This window comes from Cotesia typhae, unplaced genomic scaffold (genome assembly GCF_013202065.1).
Source record: "Cotesia typhae breed Kobodo isofemale line unplaced genomic scaffold, CoteBio_Ctyphae scaffold_13, whole genome shotgun sequence".
NCBI lineage: Eukaryota > Metazoa > Arthropoda > Insecta > Hymenoptera > Braconidae > Cotesia > Cotesia typhae.
In genome coordinates, this window is record NW_027423774.1 from 6343828 (window position 1) to 6368179 (window position 24352).

The 24352-nt window shown below is 33.5% G+C and overlaps 1 protein-coding gene across 2 annotated transcripts in view; it reads right to left on the bottom strand.

Moving 5' to 3' along the window:
• Fz2 (frizzled 2) overlaps positions 1–24352 on the bottom strand; it is a 91112-nt gene that overhangs the window by 55785 nt on the left and 10975 nt on the right. Inside the window, exon 1 of one of the 2 annotated variants that reach the window (XM_074254892.1) lies at positions 5273–5390. The exons of the other annotated variant lie outside the window; for it this stretch is intronic. The gene's annotated coding sequence lies outside the window, so the exon portion shown is untranslated. Of the gene's footprint in view, positions 1–5272; positions 5391–24352 lie in introns of those variants that run through there. 2 annotated transcript variants of the gene reach the window in all.

The following is a 24352-nucleotide window of genomic DNA, read 5'->3' on the forward strand; positions in this document are numbered from 1 at the left end:
ATAAATAGAGTTTTTAGCTGAGAATCTCGAGTGTAATATATTTCCAAGATATTATTTCTTGTCAACCAGACGCCTTTGCAAAAAGTTTCCAGCAGTCATGTCGCTGTGATTAAGATATTAATAACACAATCTTCATTTCTTAATCGTTGGCTTACATATCCTCTCTCTCTCTCTCTCTCTCTCTCTCTCTCTCTCTCTCTCTCTCTCTCTCTCTCTCTCTTAGCCTCCATATTCTCATTTTATTTACTATTCTTTCTCATTCTGTATTATACATTCGAAAATTTTTTTTATCCTTAATTCTTCTCCTCTTCGCTTAATCTTTTATTCCTGATTCTGTCGCCATGAGAAGAGACTTCGACACAATTTTTATCTCCGCTCGTCAATCTTCTTGAGAGATTGATCCACCAGCACTACACATTCATTTCAATTCCCTTTGGATATACTTAAAGACTCGAGTACAAGTTGAAATCAATTCATAAACTACAAATATAAATATAAGAATTTTCGTTCCTGTCTTCATTCTTAAAAAACTTTTTATTTATTACTTTTTTTTTTTTTAAGTTAAGTAAATCACACTTGGAGACGTGCTCGGTATATCTGAGCAGTATCGTCGTGTCTCCTCTAAGGTTATTCTTGTTAAATAACTACGATTAATGGTAACGACTCTCGTAATTCTCCATGATGATAGTATTCTGGGGTAGAAACATAAAATTTGGAGGTTATATAGTCCTAGTTAATGTGTACAGTGTTTAAGATAGAATGTGCGGTAGCGGGAACAAGATACCGAATGAATTATTGTTTTCCCTAAAACACTAAAACTTCAGTTATCTCTTTGCTCGGTAAGCTGCACTACTTCTAGAAAACTTGAATTATTTTGCCACTAAATTCGACGAATCTTACCGAAGAAAAGCTTTTAATAAAATGATATAATTATTATTTAAAAAATTCTAAAGAATTTAATGCGCAATAAAATCAAACTGACGGTTTATTTATCATTTTATTCACACACAAAAGCTCAGAGTGACAAGAATCACACAATGCCAGTTTGTGTAAATGCTCCAATCCAGTAAATGCTGATAATGACCTATCTGTTGGAGTCTGGGTGGGAAAAACTAGCTCCACATTCAGTTAAAAATAAACATATCCAAATGTATTCAAGTCACCGGCAGCCTGCAGGCAGTCTAGCAAATCGGAAGTGCTGTCGTGACCACACTTCAACACAATGGACCTTTAGCCTTCAGTCCAAACTTTGCTTTCATTTGTATTTCGAAAATATGTATTTTAAATCAAAATTACCGCGAACTAAAATTCTGGTGGATTATTTTTAACAAATTTGCAGTCACTATGTGACGGCCGTGACTTGTAAACTATAAATGAATAAAATTTTGCTTTATTAAATAATAACTTTTGTTAAATTGCATTGTAATTTCTTAAATATTGACGTTTTTAAAGATATAAGCTCATCCTGATGTTACACTCGTCAAGAGCTTTCATTTGAATACCCACATGCATTTTGATATATTTTTCATACATACAAATATATAATATATCGTGACCCAAATGCCAAAAGGGCGCACATAAATTTATACGCTCTTTTGGCTTTGCAGTGCCAAAAGGGCGTATAAATTTTTTTTTTTTTTTACTAATCACTTTATTAACACTCTAATTCTAAAAATAAAAAAATAAATTTCCAAAGCTAAAAGGGCGTATGTTTTTACTTATACGCCCTTTTAGCTTTAGGACATTGAAAATTTAGTGACCTAAAGCCAAAAGGGCGCATAATTTTTTTGCCGATTGCTTTAAATTGTGATTTATATGTCACTAATTTTGCTGCAGAATTGAAAATGTACATTGATTATTAAATTACAAATAGGTATTTTTAAAAGTTATTAAGGTAAAAGACCCAGTTATTGACACTTGCAATTTTATTTTAATTAAAAAAAAACAAATCAACTCTAATAAATTAATAAATATAATTTTTGAATTATAAATTTTAAGAAAATTGGTTTTTTGAGAACATTTGATTTTTTTAATTAGAATAAAATTGCAAGTGTCAAACAACTAGGCCAGTGTCAATAACTGGGTCTTTTACCTTATTACAATTTTAATATGAATTCTGTTTATAATTTTAATTGAAAAAGAAAAAAAAACAGTTGCGATATCTAACATGGTTGCTGAGTCTGAAGCGCGAAATTCAACAATATTAAATGATCTCGATTTATTTTTTAGAGTTAAATTTTATATTTCAGAGCAATATCGAAAGTTTTATTATGCGCCCTTTTGTCTTTAGACTAAATTTTTTCTAAAGCCAAAAGGGCGTATGTTTTGAGATATGCTCTTTTGACATTAATACGTTGAAAATGTTTTTTTGACAAAACTTTACGTTTTGAGCAGTTCTAAGTTAAATGGCGAAAAAAAATTTTTTTATTCGCCCTTTTGGCATAAAACCCTATTTAGCTGCTGTAATATGACCTTTTGGCATTTGGATCGCGATTTATAAATATATAAAAAATTGATGTGGGTACTCAAATGAAAGGTCTCGATGAGTGTAACATCGGGATGAGCTTATATTTTAAAAAATGTCAATAGTTCACACGATACAAGGTCATTTCTTAATTACGTATCTGAAGATAGAGCATTTTCGAATGCAGCTTAAATAATCATAACAAATTGACTATCAGTGAGAATGATATAAAACCTTGAAAAGGCATAAATTCAAATCAAGACCTTTGCAACGACACTAAATTTCACTAAGAAATCCGATTTTATCATATAATATGATTATCCTGGACACAAAATTTTTCTTTTCTTAATAATATAGATTATCACCTCAAGCTATTCAACTGACATTTTATGTAGAAAAACATTTTTATAATGATTGTAATATTAAATATAATCTGTAATTATTATAAATGGTTATCTTCGGCAAACTGCTTATTGTTTACCAATAAGTTATTGGCCATTACTTTCTATTATGAAAATATGATAATTTATAATGTAATGTAATATGATATCCGGTAGGTAAATATAACGATGTTTATTTTAAAAAAGTAAATTGACAATTAAGTGAATAAAAAGAGTTCGTTGGGCAAGAAAGGACATAAAAATTCATATTTTCCACCGGCGAAAACACTTTTCTCATTAAAAAAACCAATTAACCCTCGTTACAGGCACATACTATCGTTATTTTCTTATCATCTCCAGCTGACTTTGCCCCGTGGAGCCGGCTAATGTAATGACTTGCATAAAAATTTTTCTTTGTTCTCAAACGATCTTCATATCTTCACATTCTCAAGAAGCCTTTTATTCATATTTTAATATTCCTCTCCGAAAATCTTTTTCTTGTGAAGAAAAGCTCATCGTATCCACGACATTGTTACAAAAGTAATCATCAGAGTCCAAGTTCTGATGCAGTACCTGGAGATTTAGCCCCCTGAAGAGACATATAAAACAGAAGCATTCGAGATCTAGCTTATTTTCAGGGTATTGTGTAAGAGTAGTTGGATATTAAGCACCAAGCATCAAACTTGAACAACGACTTTGACTCTCTTTCAGCGGCTCTAGATTGAAGGAAGACGAGCTTGTACGTTTGTAGGTAATCAAAGGGATTTTGCGTATGTCGGTAGCATTCTCCAGAGTGCTCGTTCAAATAAACCACCCACACTTTTATATATAAAAAGTACTAATGTAGAAATGAGTCGAGTAGAGTAAAACAATTGTGTTTCGGGACTTTGAAGTTTGTGCTTGCCTGACCCTGATGAAGCCGCGGGGTTTCTATTCTCACCCCTTTAGATCCCCGCAGAACCTATTTTAGCTTTTGTTTTTACCTCCTTTCTCCTCCTCGAGCATCACCAGCAATATATATATGTATAAAATGTCAAACGTCAAAGAGAGAGAAGCCCGCTTTTAACTCAGCTAATTATTTGGTGATTTTCCGGGCTCTTCGTTTCTAACAATCACTTACTATTTACGATGAAAATTATCCTTGACGGTATAATATAAAGTAAGAAGCAAAACTTGAACTCGTTGCCGTTGAACTCGGTGGTCATCATTGAATATATGAAAAGCCAGAGATACTTGGTAGCACTTTAATTTCCTTTGTGGGTTACACCGCCGAGAGTCTTCACTCCCTCACTTGGCTAATCAACCAAAAGGAATCTTCACAAGCATCACACACACCAGAGTGGGTACTTTTACAACTGCTTCCCTTTTTACTTGGATTTTTTACCGCCACTTGTCGACGGGAATGTGTGTAAATGTGAGCTCTGCAAGCCTCATCTGATGGATGGCTTTACTTTCGTCGTTTTCATTTTCATTTTTGCTCCTATATGCACAAACTTGTACTTCTCAATCTCATTGGATGTGGATGATGCACTTACGATGAATGTAAGCCACTCTCTCATCTCTTGTGGAAACATAAAGATAAAGGCCTCTACCTTCTGACAATATTCTTCTGATTGTGAGGAGTCCTAAGCGTAAGAGCCGCTAAGAGATTACCTTTGTGATGAGGTAATTAGTGTGCCTATTACTTTGTATGATAAATGATAAGGAAGTACAGCAGTGCAATAAAATATCTTTGTGGGCTAGCATAGGTTGATGCTGTGTGTGTGTGTGTGTGTGTGTGTGTGTGTGTGTGTGTGTGTGTGTGTGTGTTTGTATGTATAGGGGGGAAGACGTACGAGCGGACTGCGTAATAAGTTAACCGAATAGGGGATGAATGAAGAGGGAAAAAGAGGATGCTGGTATCGCGAGCGACCGGGGAATCCAATTATTATTTCTCTTGTACGTCAATTCGATTGTGCCTACTATTTTCTCGATTCTTCTGTGTCACCAATCGCGAAAGGTTCCCCTGCTCCAGTGTGCGGGTACTGATGCGGTTTTTGGACGATGTGAGGCTATCAGTACGAGAGTGGGTGAGTGTATTGCGGGTTTCGGATAAAATAGATAAGTGAGTTTTGACTAACTAACCTTTTTGAATTTCAACTCTCGTGGTTATTGCCGCTGGAGTACTCTAATTTATTTGGACGGCTAAATTTTATTTTCATCTAGACCAACCACCGAAAACTCAATTTAACTCCAACGAGAAAACTTTTTTTTTTAAGTTTGTTAATTGACATTTTTAAAATCACTCGGCGCTTTTAATTAGCCTCAATCTCAAAGAAGATTTTTTATTAGATCGGGCAATAATAACCAATTACCTTTTAGGATCATCAGTTTCAATGAAAAAAGAATAAAGAAAAAAGATTATAGAATGGATCTTTTTGTAACTCACCCTTTAAAGTTGTCTCACCCTTCACCGCGTGTCTCATGTACTTGGGCGCCTTGCTAAAAAACAGAAAAAGGATTTGTACTGTAGAGAGAGAGAGAGAGAGAGAGAGAATAAACGTGTAGTATAGGTAAGTAACGCAAGTAGTAACTCCCAGGGTGCAAGGGCCACCGCCGCTTTTGCACCCTCCCTCATATATTTCTTTAGCTTTAGCTTTTTCTCCAGCCGCCTTCGCTCAGCTTTCTCACCACCCCCCACACCTTATCCACCTCATCCACTGGCGTCCCTACATCACGGCCCTTCACTTATTCTTCTTCTTCTTTTTCTTTCGTTTTATGTTTTTTTAATTTTTTTTCCTCCCTTTTCTCACGCACTCACACGCGTGTCGGCACGTCGATGAATTCTTTGATCCGCACTGTAATTAGTCGGTGGCAAGCCTACTCCCATCATCATCATCAACAAATATATGTATATGTATATAGAAAAATATAAAAGGGGGTAACAGCAAAAATGTTTGAGTGGCGATCAAAGTAGTGCTTTGCTGCTACTCATACGCTACTCAGTTTTTCTTTTACATCTTTCTCGCTTTTCTCAGACCTAACATGTCGCACTGCCGGCACATACATATATAGAATAGAAGAGGGTTCACTGGAGTTTCGCAAAAGAAGGAATAGAAAGTAGAGGGTGTGTGACTTTACGAATGCTGTTTACTACTCACCGACAAGGAACGTACGGCGTCACAGAAATTACGTACACGTATGCATATGTGAGTATATATGTGGCTTAGCAATTACTTACATATGTGTTCATATATATTCAGTGCATAGATGATGCTTTGGAGTTTACCAGAAGCTTGGATAAACAACTATACGGAGATGATCCACTGATTTTCAAAGAGAGTAAAAGCTTTAAGGGATATCTCCAGATTTAGCGTCCATTTACTTTTATTTTACGCTCGAGTTCAAGCTCTATTTTTTTACAATTATCTTATTACTACTAGCTGTTGCCCGCCCGCTCCGCTGAGTACTTGATAGAATTATAGTTTTAGATCTAGACTTCAAATTCAATTCGAGTATTATTTTCACTTGCACAGGTTCCACATTCCATCGAATCGGAAGTAGAATTTATTGAAATCCGTATTGAGATGATCTCTACATGACAAATAAAATATCCTTATCACATTTGCAGCTTTTTGAAGCTATATTTCAAAAATTAAGATTTTTTATTGTTACCACCCACCCCCGCGATCTTTATTGGAGGTGATTCGGTGTAAAATCCGTTCTTAGATCATTTTTGTATCACATGTAGACGACTTCTATTAAATTTGGAGTCTATAGGAGCTATAGCTTGGAAATTAAAAACTTTCATTGTTAATACCTACTCCCGCAACCCTCTGTGGGGTGAGATATCGTAAAATTCATTGATAGATTAATTCTACCTCTCTTACAGAGGATTTCTACCAAATTTGAAGTCGATAGGAGCTATAGTTTAAAAACGGGAATTTTTGATTGGTAACGCCCGCGCAACTCCCCTTGTGGGTGGAATTTCGTAAAATCCGTTCTTAGCTGACCTTTACTCGGCAAAAGGAATATTCCTGCCAAATTTCAAGTCTCTAGGTCTTATAGTTCCAGAGATATCGTGATGAGTGACTATATCTATAGAAAGTCTTCTATCTTCATATATATATTTCTTGTGTGCGTGTGTATGCCACTGAACTCCTCCTAGACGGCAGGACCGATTTTGATTAAATTTTTTGTGTCAGTTCAAGGGGATTCGAGGATGGTTTAGATTCACAATTTGATCCACGGGTAAATGTTTATTTAACTAATGTTTAATTTATAAGTAGTTGTTAATTTTGGAATGTTTTACATTGGATCCGGTAGACAGCGCTACCATCGCAGCATCAAATATTAAATATTATTCTATTTTAATTTCAGTTTGTCCCAACAGTTGGTGCTGCGATCAAATTGAGAAAAATATTTGAAATTTTGTGTTATTATTGTGTTCGTTCAAGTCGTGTGCTAATTAAAATATTAACTACGAATAGAAATTGATGTTTGAAGAGTTTTGAAGTGTGCCTAAAAAACGATAATAATTTTCATCAAAACAGTCCAGATTGTTACAGCTTATTGAAGAATATTTGAAATTTTCGAATTAATGACGTGTGTACAGGACAACGTCTGTCGGGTCTGCTAGTATATATATATATATATATATATATATATATATATATATATATATATATATATATATATATATATATATGGATGATTGGACCAACATTTTTACGATTAATAATTCAATTAATGAACCTCAATTATTGTTTGTTTGTTTTGATAAATTCCACGAGGGTAGATTAGATTTCTGTTATTGAATATAACCGGGAATATTCTGTGTAATTAATTTTAATTGTTATTTATGTTTGTTTGGTGGATAGGAGACTTGTGATTAAAAATAATCGGGTTTCAAGAGATTTATGACTCTGAGGTCAGAGATCCAGATAACTTATTAATGCAATTAAATATATATGAAATGTAATTCCTAATTGTAAATTCTGGATTGTGGGTTGTGGATTTTGATTTGTTTGTAAAGTTTATGAAATAGTTTAACATTTATATTGGAATTTTGGCTCGGAAAATCAAATATCAGGTTTATTTCAGGATTTATTTGATACTTTTTAGTGAGATATGTGGTTGGATGTGTGCCGGTAGCAGTAAGGTACACTTTGTAGGAAGAAAAAAATAAGTGGAGCTCAAGTGGCTTACTGGGTTTTTCTCAAAGCCAAAGTCGTTTCCGTCGAGACGACGTGGCGCACAGAATGTACTATTACTATACGTAACGATATGTAGCACTCTCCGTGTCCCTTGATCGTTGCAGACACGAAATCTAAAGAAAAATTCAATGCATTGCCAACTCTTGGAGGTGGAATGAGAAAAATGAAATTCTTTTCTGTTGACTGAAAATTCCGCCAGAGAAAATGACGAATGTAAGTGTCTTCAATCGGCTTTTTTTTATACAAAAAAAAATTATTTTATTTATTTTTGTGAAATTTATTCTTTATTATAATGTTGAAATAAAAATAGAAAAAAAAAAATGTATTGAGTGGTATAAAAAAAAAAAAAATTATCCGAGGTATGTTCTGGAGATTAAAATATATATGAATTATCATCAAGTGTTATTGGAGAGACAGGAATGAAAAGCATAGAGAGATATGTGTCTAGCGTATGCAGGGGTTGATTTTAGTGATTTAAATGCAAACGTTAAAAATAATAGAAAAAAAAAAAAAAAAAAAAACAAAACTGAAAAAATAAAAAATTCTTAAGCAGATGCACTTGTAAGTGTGCGATTATTGTGAGTACATTTTGCATTTCCGTATATAGTTTTAAAAGGGGTTACGCTCTGCCCAGCACCCCCTTTGCTGTGAAAAAAAAGGAACGAAAAAACAAAAAACACAGGAGTTTTCAAGGGTTCCAAACACTTTGGACGTGAATTTTCGAACCCCAGAATCCAGAATATTATTGCTAGGTTGAATTCTCGGGTCTTTTTCTCACATCCACACGAATCCTTTGCACTTACATACTCCACGCATTTATTTAATGCCAGAGAATATATATTTTCCTGCGATATCTCACTCTTGAGATTTAACTCCTTTCTCACATTTTCTCTCTTTGGTCTCTACCGACATGAATCTCCCCGTAGCCCATAACACCATCGTTGTATATATATAAACTCCCAGGACGGAATAAAGGGCACAAGTAATATCTTAATCCGCTTATAAATGCAAACCCAAACATATCCGCACACCGCCAGAGGCTGAAAAAGGTTTGCTCGTGGCTCTGTTTGCAAACTACCAATCCCTCGATAATAAAAAACATAAAAAACAAAATACGCGGCACGCTCCCTTACCGATTGGCTGCCCTTGAATCGAGAATAAAAGTCCAATGGGGCGTATAGCGACCGATCCGTCCAATGATTCCGTGCGTATCGAGTTTTACAAATAACGCTAAATAAAAAATATAAATAAATTCTCTGAATGCTTTTATTTATTCCACTAAAATTTTTCTACCTATATTTCTACTTAATGGATTTTATTTATCATTTTATCGTATAATATGCATTATGATAATTAAAATTTATATGTACCTATCTCAGTATCAATTTTCGTGTAATAAATTAATTTCGCAATGTTTAAATTATTTATTTTTTTACCATTTATTGAAACAGTTGGATAATTTGATTGAATCTGGATATAATATCACGCGAGTTAAAATTAACTAAATGCATTATTCAATTATTATATAATAAAGTTGATAACACTGTTAAATGAACTTAAGAATGAAAAAAGAAACTGATATAATTGAAATCCGTAAATAGTTAAATATCTAAAGTTAAGTTAGTTAATATTTGAATGCTAAAGAGCCAATTTAACATTTAAATGAAATTGAGCGTCAGAGTATTAGTTCTTGAGTTGGCAAAGACCAAAGCTTGAAAATATATATGCGTTGAATATAGTTAGTTGATGGTGTGAGTGATAGCGAGAGATAGAGTAACACGAAAGAGGAGAGGAGTAGCTTATTCGTTGATCGATTTTCCATTCGGAGAGTTGAAATTCCGTGAGTTGATCTCCCGTCCTGTACAAGCGAGTGATCGAGACAGCTGCAGCTGAGCGTGATACCAAAGAGAAGAGAAGTTATATACCGTGGAGTAACAGAGAATAGAGTACTTCCCGAGCACTGATGCACCGAAAATTTCGTTACAGTTTGTAACTAAATTTTGCGAGGGTGGCGAATATAACGGGGGTGAAAAGTGAGCGCCGGGTATAGACTATAGGGTATACCGGGAACTGGGAACTGGGAACTGGGAACTGAGAGCTGTTTCCGAGAGTAGCAGGGACTCTCTTCTCTATATACTTCGTGTACAGCATATATCGAGGTATATGAACTCAAGTACACTCGTACATAGAGAAATCGATGACTACATGAATGTCATCAACGACCATCATGCTGAGGCCGGGGTGTGTCCCCTATCTACTAGTTCGGCTTCGATCTTCATCGGTCCTCAACTCACCCAGCCAACCAAACCGCCTGGCATCCACCCACGACCCTCTCAACTCGCCCCAAAACATCTGTGTTGCAATTACTGTAAATACATTGCACATATGTCTATGTCTATATGTGTGTAGATCAACCATCGCCCATCAGCATCCAGCATCATGATCACTGCATGGATTCGATGATGATTGACATTTCGCTGGACAAAATTCTGTAGTGCTTCATTCACTCCCTTGATGCTGGACTCTATTGAGTTTGTTCATCATAAACTCACTCGCCGATGACATAGCGACAATGTTGTATTGTATTTACAGCTATTCAGTAGCTACGAAGAACTATATGATAATTTCAATGCTAAAAGTATTATTCATGTTATTTTTTTGGACGTCGTGCTAAATGGAGAGAATGGATAATCTGGTAGAGTATCTGGTCCTTTTGTTCGCAACGTGCTCTCTGTCATATCAATTTAACTGGATAGTTTGTTGTGTGTTATTTGGGAGATATATGTAATGGAGAGTTGTCGAGAGTGTACCGTCGTTGACATATTTAAATGTGTCATGTGAATAAAGTAACAGGTTTTAAATTATTCAATGCATTTCATTTTTAGTTGTCATATTTCAAATTGTTCATCATTGAACCGGTATTTTTGTTTGATATTCAAAAAATATTCTCTAATAGTAAATTAATTGTGAGTTGAATTTGATAGATGACGCAGAAACTTCAATGTAATGAATAAAAGAGTTAATTGCCGAGAAATTATTTCGGGTATACAAAATTAAATACAACTGTATTTAATAATACGATCGTTAAGTTTTTGATTTAAATGGTATCCCTAGGGCCATCAGCGGCACAGAAGCTAACACGAATATTGTTCATCCATCCCCATTGATGGTGAGCTGTATGTATGACAGAAATACGGTCTAGTTGTGCGCAATAAGGCTGTTATTTGGTATGGTGACTCGGCAGGCACACTAGAGTCCAACTGCAGATTGTTTGAATCCGATGAGTGTGTGTTGCTCGTCGAAGGAAGGGTGAGTTGACAAAATTTTCCAACTGGATATACAAAGGAGTGAAAGAAACTGTTTATAAGTGTATAAATGCGTGGATGTCGATGTGGGTATAATATGAATTTGGGTGTAGGGTGTAGAGGGGAAACCAACCCCTGAAATTCTAAGCTGAATATTGATTGACACACAGTGACAGATTTGGTTATAGTTTGCCACTATACACCCTGATGGCTACGCACTGTTTCTACCGCTCTCCCTTCTCTCTTCTTAAACCATCTTCGTATACATCTTTTGTTATGTTAATTCAATACAAAGATACTTTGGTATAAATTTAAGTGCTTTGTTCACAATACGAGAGCTTTTATATTATATAAATATAATAGTTTACATTTTAGGATTTTAGATTATCATCCTAAAGGCACAACTGTTGGATTCAATCTTCTTTGTTTTATTTTTTATCCCTTGTGTATAAGTTACAATTCAAGATAAAAAAATTATCGGGTTTTATTTTTATCCACGTGATTTAAATTTTCCGCTTTAAATAGAATTAGATGAGGCTCTAAAGTTTAGGATAGGTTAATTTCGGGTAAGTTAATTCACAACTTCAAAATGGGTAAAGTTCAAGTTAGTTTAGATTGAGAAGTTCAAAATAGGTTTACCGAAATTTTAATGACATGATGGCTGCGAGCTGTCATCAAACACACCAACAAATTAATTTAAATAACTCATTATCGTTTTTTTTCTTTTTCTTTTTTTTTCATTAAAGAAAATTTTAAGGAGATCCAAGTACCCTCCTAGTATAAAAAATGATACGTAGAAATACTTTTGTTATGCATCTTAAAATTAATTTTTTAATTGATTTAAATTTAAATTTTTTAATAAATTTTAAGCGGAGTTGCCAAGACAAATTCAACTTCATCTAATTACCTTCAATTTAAACTATCATTTGTCTCGTTCTGATGATTTTTTTAATTAATTCTGTGATTTTGAAAATTTTAAAAAATTTTACACTAACGTTTTTCGGCCCTTTTTCTTCAAATAATTTTTAAGCCGTAAAAGATAGCTTGAATCTATCAAATTTATGTTAAAATTCACATAATTATCTTTAATTTGAGCTATTTTTCGTCACCTTTTGATACTTTTTTCAATTTATTTCGCAGTTGGGAAAATAAAAAAAAATCAAGAATAAATTAATTTTTAGCTTTTATCATCAAATGACTTTCATCTGTTATAATTTCTATTTTTTGGATAGATGTCTATGAATATATATTTGTTTTAGTGGGTCTATTATCGTTATTTGCAAAAATATTATAAAAAATAAATTTCACAGCATTATTGCCTTTTAATAACGTGTTTTTTTCAATATTTAAACAAGAAAAATACCTATCCATGTCGGATGCGGCTGAATGGAGCTTTTTTTTTATTTTTTTATTAGCTATTAGCCTCAGTAGAATGAATTTTTAAATTTTCAGGAAGTTTTAACAATTTGACAACTTTGCGTGGATCTCCTTAATTCAAGAATTATGTCTCTCATTTTATTTATCATAAATCATTCCTTTCACTGGAGTCTTATTTTACTTGCAACAACAAAATTCACCAAATATGATAAAAAAACACAAACAAAGAGCTGTTTGACGTAGCAATAAGTCCAAGTACAATGTAGACTATTGTTACTCACCGTTTTGATGACGGAGAGTTTTAAATTCCGCAAGATTTATATTTTAAGTTACGCTTCTTATTGTTCTACTTTGATAAAATATTCTTTTAGAGCATAAACTCTTTTACTAAGAATTAAAAGGCTCCCAAAAAATCCCACGCATTAATAAATCATTTTTTTTTTGAAAACTTCAAAAAGAAAACTCAAAAAAACGAGTGGATAATTAGACGTAATTAAAATAACAGCCGGATAATTGATATCTTTATTACAAAAAGTAGCTAAAGAATATAATTTTCCTGTCGTGAAAAGTGTCACTTTACCTGTCATCACGCCGTCACCAGGAGCCCCTTATTAGAGGCTCTCACACAGATAAAGAGAGACAAACAACGATTGTTGATATTTACCCATCGATTAAGACTCCTTCTAATAATTTATGCAGAGCATCGATTTTAATTATAACCCGGATGCTAATTGCCCGTTATTGGAGACCAGTCGTCGAGTGGCGAGCAAACAAGCCTGCGGCTGGTCCACGATGACGATCAAGTAGAAGAGTAGTACTGAGAACTCACTATCCAACGAACGAATGAGCCAACCAACACAGTCATCCATCTGTCCATTCGTCGACAGTGTTTATTTTTAGAAACCTCATAACTGCCTTTTCTTTCTCCACCTTACAGTCTTAAACTTCTTTTTATTTGCCTTTAATTTTTTACGCGACGCCACAAAACTACTTTACGAGGTACACAACCACGCAAATGTGTGAGACATCTGCCAATGGGGCATAATGAGCTAGTAGATGCCATTTCACTGCTAGTATATTATGTATTATGTATTTCAGTTATTAAGAGCTACTTTAACTAAACCAGCTAACCTATACTAACATTAACCTCCGTACATTATATTAAACTCTTCTGTATCTTCTGTATTATGTTAATATTACAGTATTCTGTATCTTCTGTAATATCTTCTATACGATAGACATTAAATGTCTTCAGATTGTCCATTCAACTCAATGATTACTGTCATGACGTGTTAACGATCATTTTACGTGTCACCGTCAATTTGTCGGACTTTTTCACACCACAAGATAATATAATTATTATTTATTATTTATGGTTTATTTTTACTCGTACAACTGTCATAAATACTCGAGTTGTAATTGTCCAAGAAAATATTATTATATCTTTTACATATAAATTTCAATGAAGTTTATTTATTTGCGTCGCGGTTATCTTTTTTTTTTTTTTTTAATGACCCGCATATCAACTCACATATTTATTTATATTTATTGTTATTCATTGAATTTTATCAACTAAAAAATTAATTTATATTCAATAAATTATTTTGATAAGAAGTTTAATTCAACACGTCTTATAAATAATAATAATAATAATAAATATTATTATTTTTATAAAAATTGTTAAGTCTGGTGTTGATATACAAACTTAAGGAGTACGTCGATTAAAAATGCGCATAAATAATACCCTATTAAAATTAACGTGATAATTTATTATTCCATTATTATTACAGGATGAATCCTGTGATAAAGTGGGATTGAATTAAAGATAAATAAACGGAGATTACCAACTGTCGAGAACTTTGGCACACACTGAGTACATAGAGCTTCAGCCCACGTTTGTGTAGTCCATATACGTTCTATGTACCCGGCATAGTGAGTAGGATGAAAAACAAAACAGGAGAACAGAGTAGAGCACACAAAAGGTGTTATAAGCGTAAGCCATCTCGAGGCTCAAGCGTTTGCACACCCTGGTTGGCGCCAGGACAGTAATTATCGGTAGAGAGAGATGCCGAAGTCATGTCGCGGAATAAATTTCATTTAATCGTCCTATTCTATGATGCCACCGGAGAAAAAAAGGAAATCCCCGAGAAGACATATATATATATATATATATATATATATATATATATATATATATATATGTACCTAAAGTAAAAGCAAAAGCAAAAGATCGAATAAGAGCCATGCAGCATAGACAAAAGAACCTCCAAGTATGAGATGAGGATCACCGAGATGCTGGAAATGAGGAAAAGACCGAGTAAGAAGGCATAAAGCAAAGATCTCGAAGTGGAAAATGAAACCAGCTTGCTCCGATTACCGCAAGCTCATCGAAAATTTCCGTGATCCCGCTTGACTTTAATCGATCCAGACTCAACATTACTGATATAATAAGGGAGTGAGAGGGAGAGTGAGGATAACGATTACTCTTTCGTCTCTTTTGCTCACCACTTTACTCCGTCTGCAGCTTCTATTTCAACGTACAGTAGCTCAACCAGTCTTGGTCTTTTTGACGTAAAATCAAGACAGATGGATATTAGAGTGCATGTATTGACGAGCCGTGAGACAAGACAAGAGTGTTTGTTCATCAGTAAGAAGAGAATAAAATTTGGCGTGAGAGTGAAAAGTAATTGAGCAAAGAGAATTTAATTGTAAGAGTGAAGATGAGCATCAGTTTGACATTGTAGTTTAAAACGGGCGGCTTGGACCAAGTGCCAACATGAAGACGTAATTGGTCGACAGTTCGTGACAGTCGCCGTTTCATTTGACGTGTAACATGATTCAGAAGCACATCCAGTCCTTGTCACATCTTCAATTTCCTCTGACATATCAGCCCAATCATCGCTGGCTATCCGTTTATTATATTGTTTCATATAAGTAGGAGGATGCCGATAATGTGTTTTTATCTTATTAAATATAACTATCAACTTTGTTTTTTGACCTATTCAGTTTGTGTAATATTATTATTATTTTTTATAATAATACTCGACTCGAAATTTAAATCGTAGGTTTAACGTATTGAACGTTAAAATCGTCATTTAAACGTAATGGACGTTAAAAACATATGATAAACGTACCCAACACATTATAAATATGAAAAGAACCAATAATGGGTGAAAATAGTTATATTAAAACTACTCAAATAACTACGCATTTTTAATTTTCTTAGCGGGAAGTTAAAAATTTTAATTTTTTTTTGTAAAAATCCACACGGATAAAAAAATTAACTTGACTCAAGATTAAGAATCTTGAACCAAGAACACCATTTTGAAGAAAATAATACTCTCAAGAAGAAAAATTCTTAAATCAAGAAAATTTTTTTTAACCAAGAATTATATCTTGACTAGAAAATTTTTCCTCTTGACTTAAAAAATTCTTTTTCTTCAGAATGGTGTTCTTGATTCAAAATTATTGCTCTTGAATCAAGTTAAATGTTTTATCAGTGCAGTGGTACAAAATTTTATAAAAAGTTATCATTTCATATACAGATTTATGAAGCCATTTTTGGTATAAAATCGTATGAATGATATTTCATAAAATTATACATAATTTTGGAAACGATTCCGAGGGTAAAAAATTTCGAAAAAGCATTTCCGTCAAAAAAAAATGGTAAATTTAAGTTAATAAATGTAAAATCTCCCTAACAAAACTGAAAAAAATTTTTTTTTGTCTATTTACATTTCAAGCATGTTTAGTTATTTAAGTAGTTTTAATATTACTTATTTTCACCAATTATTGGTTCTCTTAATATTTATAGTACGTTGGGTACATTCAACATACGTTTTTAACGTCCATTACGTTCAAATGACAATTTTAACGTTCAATACGTTGAACCTACGATCTAAATTTCAACTAGTAATATTTAATATTATTAATTAAAATGTCAGATGAAATTGTACTAATAAAGTGCTTTGTGTAACATAGATCCGTATACTCATGGAAGCATTATCATCTCATGGAGGTAAAACTATCCAACTGCTAGCAGAGTGGGGTCTACAATACTCCAGGCACGATAAACTCCCAGTTAGAGTACCGAGTTACTCAACACTAATATGGTTTTACCACAAGTTAATCTCCCAGCAGCACTAAAACTCGTGTATACGCTCGTATATGTACATCCAAAAGTATATGTTTCTAAAATTATCACACTACTCTATCCACCCAGATTATATTCTCGAGCATTAAATGGCAACAGCCATTTTGATGCAATCATACCCGATTTAATTCACCGAATAATTACGCAATGAGTACTTTTCTCGCGGTGACAACTCTAATGGTAATAATGGGTTTAATTTAGGATAATAAGAACAATAACAATTACAAGAATAAGAAATATTAAGCAGATTAGGAACAACCGTGTTGAAATTACCGGTTTTAAATGTTAACCTCGATCCTGCTAAACTGGTAACTTGGATATTTGGAATAAAACCAGTGAGAAGTGTAAATTATCAACACGCAGCCGCTTTTATTTCGCACCTGTCCGGGTCGCGTGGCTCCAAACCGAGTATAATATTAAACTGCACTTGCGGTTATCATTATTATTGTATTGATGAGTTATGGCATAAGATGTAGACGTAATATGTTATATTTGGACTGTATATCCGAGTCTATAAATGTGAATAGAGATATAAATAAATAGAATAGAGGGAACGAGGAAGTAAATGCTACTGAATAAGATGAACAGGATGTAGATGTAGAGATGAAAGGTTGTTGGGCAATAAACCGGTCGTTAGAGCGATCGTAAAATGGGCGCGAACCCTCTGGCTAACTGGGGATGATGCTCCGCGACATTCAACATTCTCGTGGTTACCCTACGAATTATATAAACCTAATCCTGATTTATTTGTTCTCTAATTTTTATTGCTGTTCTGTTGGTCATTGTTGGTTATTCTATATTTAGATTTATTGAGATAATTGATTGCTCGAACGATATCAAGAGAAATATTGTTAGAAGTTGGAAAAAAATAGCGTTTAAGAATCGCTTGTCTCCGGTGCCCCGGGCCGAGCGAAAAATGTGAGCACGGTGGTATTCTCAATGGAGTCGTTAGTTTTAAACAAAAAGAATTGTCGTGGAATGAAAGTTTTAGCTGCTGGTGAATGTCAGATGCTAGATAGAGACAGATATTAAAATAAAAATGTTTAAATGTTACAATTGGAAGAGTTGTGGTTTATTATTATTTTTTTCAGTGAGATTGCATTTCTCAGAGCTTCCAAGGAAACTTGGACATTTTTCTTTTGTCATCATAAAAAAATATAAAGACTAGAGGAGAAAATAAAAATCGATGTACCAAGACGAGTTCTCGCGGTCGAGGTTGAAGAACAAAGCGAGTGTCCTTTTTACTTTGCGTATCGTAATGACAGAGAGCTAGGAGAGATTCTTTGTAAAAAAAAAAAAAAAAAGAAAAAAAAATGAAAAATTATACCGAGTAAAAAAAATTTTGCAAAGATGAAGAGAAAATAATAATTACAACGATAAAAAATGTTTTTTTCTTCGCGATAATATTCAGGAGCAAAGTATTAAACAATGACTTTCAATCGGTCCTTAACAGTTTCCAGGACGTGAAATTTATCTTTTACGAAGATTAATAGAGTGTAACGGCCCCGGGGAAATTGATAAAAGATAATTGGTTGAATCTGGGAAGAGCCTTAATTACGAATAAATTGATCTTTCACGATCTTCTTGACGGTATGTCTGAATTACGAGAGTCTGGGTAAGTGTGAGTTCAAGTGAAGTGAAGGAGTCAATGGTCTAAGGACACCAGATATGAGATATGAGAAACGAGATGGGACATTAAAGTATGCACAAAGTAGTAAAGGGTAAAGAAGAGTGTGGAGAGAGCAGAGGAGCCGAATGAGTTTGGGGTTGCTAAGTCAAACAACGGGGGCCACGTGAAATCAAACTTGCGGTTGAGTTGCTTCGAGGGGTGATTTTACATCAGGACTCTCGATAATTAACCTTTCACTTCATATTATTGACTATTTTTTTTTTTTTTTAATATTCCTACAAATAAAATTACATTAATACTTTTGCAATTGTTTCTCCACAAGTAAGTAATAAGGCCTAAGTGATAGAAATGCTATTTAAAATAACCGCTTCCGCTAAAAACTTCTCTAGTAGAAGCGTCTAGCATAGAAATGTCGCTTCAAATTTATAGAGTCCCGATACAACGTTCTTTGTCTTCTACATTTCATCATCCTAAATATGCTAAAATAGCGCAGAAGAATTCCTAAAAAACGATTTGAGTAAATGGTAAACATTTTTTATAATTTTATATTTAATAATTTAAAATCATTCTTCTAATTTTTATCAACATCTTAAAAAGTATTGTTGCTCAATTCAAGTGATGATTGATCTCTAATACCAATTTTATCAAGTATAGTATAACTATTTCCAGTATGTATAACCCGCAGGCCTTATTACCCTACCGTAGTAAAATAAGGCCTATTCGCAAGGTTTTTGAAAAAATTTAATTTTGTCTCTGTTTATGGTGAAAATTACCATTACTCCATTATATTTTATGGCTAATGTATTGATGTAAAAATTAATGATACATTGCAATAATTAAATGCAATATTTTCGATTTTTTTCAAAATCTCCCTTAACTACACACAGGAAAAAAAAATTTCTTGAACCAAGAAAATTGTAAGGAAGACCGAAGTTATTTTGGAGCAAGAAGAAATTTTCTTGGCTTAAAAAAATTTCTTCTTGCTCCAAAATAACTTCGGGCTTCCCTATAAGTTTCTTGGTTCAAGAAATTTTTTTTTTCTGTGTAGGCCTTGTTACCCGCGGATACCTTATTGGATGTGTGCAGGAAAAGTAAGATATAAGTGTGGAGAAAAGGTGAAAAAGCTTTTGAAAATTCCGGGCAATTCGTATGAACGTTTGTCTTTATTACTTTTAATACCAACATTTACGTGTATGCTGTAAGATTCGCTTTGAAAATATTTAGCAGTGAAAATTTCCTCAAGGCTCGCTGGACTAAGGAATTAAACATTAAAGTATACGTAACGCTTTGACGTTCTTTAGAAATATTTTTTTATTTATTTATTTAAAGTAAAAGGTTATTCGAATGTAGACTTTATTTTTTTAATTTCCCGCATATTTTTATTTCTTCAGTAGGTAGGAAGGTACCTGGGACTGGATACTTTTTATTCAAGTAGGTTTTCACATCATGAAAACCGATTACATCATTTCCTTTTTCTCACTCACCAGTTAAGCTCTTATTACTATTTTATTTCACTTTATGCCAAACGGCTTTCACTCATCGTCAGCGTCTTCATCCTCATGTTTTTCTTCAAAGACCTCACGAGCTCACTAAAGAAATGCCCACTTTACTTATTTTGCGGTCTTTTTAACATTCTAGAGCGTCAGTAAGACGCAAGCGAGACTCTGCTCATAAAAGACCAAGTTAAGAAAATCGAAATAAAAAAAAAAAAAAATAACTGATCGTCTCGAGTGTTTTTTTACCTCGATTTAAAAGACATATTTCATCGGTTTGACGTAAAGTAGACATTGATAAAATAATATTTCATTTTTTCCATCCACCCCAAGCATGCAATCGACAACAATAAAACTAAAACGAAAAAAGATAATAGTTTTAACATTTGAATAGCCGCGTTTGATTTTGATTGATTTCTTGTCACGAGCGGGGAGACTTTTTTAATTTCCTGTTGCCAAAGTTCAAACGGTTTTTCAAGTAGCCAAATATATAATATAATAGTTACACTAACTATACTATATCTAACGATTAAATAAAAGTACTGGCTGTTATTTAGTACGTGATGGCCCCCCATAGAGAGCCTCAGATTATCGCAATAACAGTGGAATAGAAGAAGAAATTTTGTTCGTGAGCAGAGGGGCCGTCAAACGATTAAGAGACGCGCCGATGAAAATAGTTGTGTTTCTTTTGTGGACATACTCACTTGAATACCGTTCAAGTGCTCTCAAAGTAACGCCCCTTCAGTTCTTTAGATACATTTATGTAATAAGGGTGCTGAAACGGGGAGTGTCCTATCCCACGGTTTTATTGCAAAAAATATTATTTCTCTTTTATACTTATTCACTTTACATTATTTAAATATACCTTTTTATCTTTAATTATTATTATTATTATTATTATTATTCCAGGTGAAATAAAATTTCACGAACATAGTCAAGAGAAATAGAAGAAATGATATATATTTAAATTTGATTAGGTGACAAGATCGATTATCTTCGCGTTGGAGTTGATGTACAATTTCCCGAGGTGTCAACGCTGTTTTTCCCAGGTAATTCTCGTTTCAATCCGCGTGCTAAAACCACTAATGCCACTTCCATTATAACGTCACTTCCGATTTAGAATTCGTGCAGTAGGCGGTAAAGGGAGTGACACAAATGTTGCGAGACCACAAGGTCCACATGACGCCATTTACTATTCTGTGTTGCGTTGTTCACTCTATCTAATCTGATGAATTTTATTTATTTGACATTTTAATTCAACATTTTTTTACGAATTTTTTGTCTTGAATTTTATTTCAACTGGACTTTTAAAATTTATACGCAATCTAGTATGTGAAAAATTAACCATGACAATTTTTGCATTTTCAAGGATTTTATAGAAACTAGATTCAATAAACGATAAAATATTATTGATGTGAGGTTTAATTAAATTATAGAAGAGCTATCACTGTTAAAACACGGATTACATTATTATTATTATTATATAAATAAATTTATAGTAAAATGAAAATTGTACAGGAAAATGTGAATGTCATTGTAAATTGTACCACAAGCATAATAATTCATGTGTCAGGATGGGTTTTGTGTCCATAATATCACTCGACATTTTCTCATTTCCTTTTGCAAATAGTTGGCACGTTCGTTCGTCCAATAAACGACAATGACAATACAACGGCATTATTTTACCGAGTCATCGCTCGAAAAACGCTTAATAAAAAATCTATAACGCGGAAGTTCGATAAAAACTATTTTCATCGTACCAACAAAAAAATGTAAAGCCTCCAAAATATAGCGAGTTTTTTAATTTTTGTATAGATGACAGTATAAAAGATCGCGCCTCAATTTTTGCGGGAATGGAATTACAGGGACCGTGGAACTTCGGTGAGGCCACAAAAAAGCCGCGAATGGTCTAGAGTCTACTGTGCTCTGTAGACTATAAAGTGTGGGTGTGAAGAGTGCGAGAGTGTGAAAAAAGCGTCGAAAAACCGCGAAAAGCCCCCGAATAGGCATTAGGCGGTGGATGCTGGATTTTATTTCCTTTCCCTCATATCAAATGAATGTAAACGTTTTTTTTAATTCATTTTGTGGGCAACACAAGCACTTACGACAATGCGAATTGGTAGTAGTTTGAAGAAGTATGCGTACCCAAGCAGGGGATGACGATGACGGCGAATACAAGACAAAACTCCCACGTAGCTGTCTGGAAAAAGCATACACGTTTATACTCGAACGCGTTTCCCTGAACTGCACACTCAGTTTGCTCTGTACCATTACTTTGCTTGTACACACTCTATCTTTATTCCTTTCACCTATTATTGTCACGTGAATGAGCTCCATTCGATACATAACAACAGTGGAGAGATTCGATTCGATTCGACTCGACGGTCTCTCACTATTTTAAACTTTCAGCTGACACTTTTGTCTCGCTGTCAGTCTATCTTGCTGTACAAATCGATATAAATATAATAATATGCAGGCGCAAATGCATTTTATCTCGCGTCTCTGTGGACTACAATTGTCCGTCACAGTATTGTAATTTTGGAATATATATCAATATAAATATATACTCCATCATTCGTATCAGTATTCAGGGAAAATTTGAACACCAGTGGTATGAATAAAAATGATTCAATCAACAAATCGATTCTATATGTATATATTTTTTTGTTAAACGGTAATATAATTTTATTTTCATGTTCAAGCGATAAAAAAAATGGTATTGCCAATCGATTGACTGATAAAAATATCAGGGTGAGGGCTAAAAAAAAAAGTAACAAGAATCAAGATGAAGGTGACAAAAAGAGTGAGTGTAAGATAAAGATAAAAGTATGTATCTGTCTATATATTATTGTGAAAAAAAAAAAAAGAAAAAAAAATATGGGAGCAGGAAAAAATGGGAAACTACAGCCCAAGGCGTTGACTGTTCGATAAACGATAAAAAGAGTGGGTATTAAATGTCGAGAGAAACTTTTTCGTTCATTCTTCATTGAACAATTCGAATGTGGTTCATTGTCGCGACAATTTGTTAAACACCCCGCAAAGTGTAACATTTTTTTTTTTGTTAAATCAATAGACAATACACAAAGAAGTTAAGGGCAAAAAGTAAGTTTTAATGATTAAAAAAAAAAAAAAGATATAATTTAATTTGAGCTCTAAAATTTATTGTTATTGCTGTTGAATGACTGGCATTGTAGTTAGTGTTGAAATAAAAAAAAGTTTATATTTTGTAGAATTGTCGGGAATGGTATTTGAATTTGTGAGCCGAATATACAATTAGTAAAGCAGTAATTATTAACAACGGGAATTGTCGAGGCAAGTATTATTATAATAATGAGTGGTGAAAATGCAAGAAAACAAGTAAAGGGTGCAGAGCTGAAGAAGAAGCGAGTGAGAAATAAGTCTTGATAAGAAATTACTACTGTGAAATGCAGGCATAATTTTGTATAGCTGAAAAGATTTCTCTTGGGGAAAACGCTCCCGGAAAAGAGACCGAGAGAGACGGACCGCGAGAGCTAGGGTGAACGGTGGAGAAAAAGATTGCCAGGGAAACGATCTTTATTCGCTTACATCGCGTTCGCGCGTGAAATAACCAGCCTGTGTAAATGAAACTCACGAAAAAGGAGAGAGCTTGATTCAAAACACGCTTTTACCTCTCATACTGCTCCTACACCATTTTCCCCATTGTTATTATATTTTCTTCTCCGTCCAGTCTATTGTTAATCATATTTAATCATATTTTAGCCTCTCCTTCTCCTTCTTTGCTTACTCCCTCCTCATTAATTACTTTTGTCTCTTGATTAAATACTATTATTATTTCATTTTTGGTAATTACATTTATATTTACAGACTGAAAATAAATATTGATTACAAAGAACAATTATCATACGTATATCTTAAATGAAAATTTTATTGGGCTCTTGATAAAGCAGCAATAACTCAGACAATTTGCTCTGAATGATAATAAAAATTTTTTCATACTCCATTAGCATCAAAAGTCTATTTTTTTAAGTATTATGTCTCTGCGGTAATAAAAGTGTCCAATTTATATTGAATTATGCTATCATTAATCTTGAAAAATTTTTTTAACTATTTTTAACAGCTGTAGCACTTGAATTTTCTCTATTTATTGTTTTACAAATTTATTTAAAGAGATAAAAAATGTAATAATGGCAAGAATCTTTATTTTCAATTCTCAGGAATTTAAAAAAAAATAAAACATTAATGGATTTTATCGTGCACTTGACACATTTCAGCAAAAGCGATAGAACAATAACGGAGCTACAAAGCGAGAAGGAAAGACGTAAATAAAACGATTTAGTTATTTTTTATAAGAAGAGAATTTTCTTCTGTAGAAC